The sequence below is a fragment of the Callionymus lyra genome, chromosome 8, assembly GCF_982586985.1.
Source record: "Callionymus lyra chromosome 8, fCalLyr1.hap1.1, whole genome shotgun sequence".
NCBI lineage: Eukaryota > Metazoa > Chordata > Actinopteri > Syngnathiformes > Callionymidae > Callionymus > Callionymus lyra.
In genome coordinates this window covers 26,436,810-26,438,034 of record NC_141825.1, presented here as the reverse complement: position 1 = coordinate 26,438,034, position 1,225 = coordinate 26,436,810, and the positions used below count along the sequence as shown (strand labels likewise).

Sequence of the window (1,225 nt, the reverse complement as noted above, 5' to 3'; positions counted from 1 at the left end):
ATAGCGATGGTTGGCACCGTCACATGGTAACCTAGAGACAGGTTCACGTGACGCTGTTGTTTGTTTGTTTGTTTGTAACGATGCCAAAACAAGCAGATCAATATCATGATTGATATTTGAAGGAGAAATAAAACATGTGTTTTTTTATTATTTAGTTTGAAACACTCATGACCGACACTTTTGACTCGCCAGAGAAACGAGTCAAAACACTGTATATTTGATCAAAGAAAGCACATGTTAGTTAATGTTTCATGATAACACAAGTCTTCAGATCTGAGAAGTGAGGAAAACAAGCTTGACCGTGAACTGATGCACTCTGGTGCCATCTACCGGTTTGACATGTCAATTGCAGCGGAGAATTACATTTTTAAATCAGCTTTATATTTAGATATCGTTTACAAATCAATGGATATCTTTGAACATACTTGCATAGTGAGGTGATTATGTAGATGAAATACATCTTTTTTGTAATTAAAGTCTAAATTAAAAGAAAATATAGCACGTTATGAAAGTGTACAGTTCATGTTGTGGAAGATACTTTTCTCCAGGTGAAGGAGATTTAGTGTCTTTGGCTCTTGCTTCGTTGTGAAGGGAATATGAATAATGACCAGTCTGTGGTGGTAAAGAGAGCTGAGCCAAAAGATGAAGCTCAACGTACCACTAGTCTAAATCTATCTTCCTACTGTCTGGTCAGAAACTTTGGGTCGTAGGTAAGTAATGGTTATTTCTAAAGTGTGCAGAGAGATCAAGATAATATAGTTAACTATTAAGAATTGTTGATCATTTACTTAATTTTGTTGATGATTTATTTGTATTAATGTGTAATAATACCTTAATAACAATAGACGGACAGAGAGTATTAACTAAACTACCTACTCATCTAAAAGTGTTTATTCATTTACATTAATTTACTTAATAGCCCATCGGTTTGTTGCCACATTTGTGTATCACATATTTATTTATTTTTGCAGATTTTAAAAACTAAAAGTCAGACTTAAATATGTTTTAGTGATGAAACTGGAAAACAAGTTTTTGTCCCTGGTGGGCTGAGACCACCAACCTTTCTGTAAAACACTAACCACTACAACTTAGCATTAAAGTTTACTTTAACATATATTTTTGTTGTCTTGAGAACACGTTAAAAAATGTACCGTCCCTGGGTGGGCTCGAACCACCAACCTTTCGGTTAACAGCCGAACGCGCTAACCGATTGCGCCACAGAGAC

General features: G+C 35.2%; 1 non-coding gene across 1 annotated transcript; it reads right to left on the bottom strand.

Annotated features, from left to right (window-relative positions):
* Nucleotides 1-1,151: 1,151 nt before the first annotated feature.
* On the bottom strand, nt 1,152-1,225 carry trnan-guu (transfer RNA asparagine (anticodon GUU)). Its single transcript has one exon. It is a non-coding gene; the product is annotated as a tRNA-Asn (tRNA).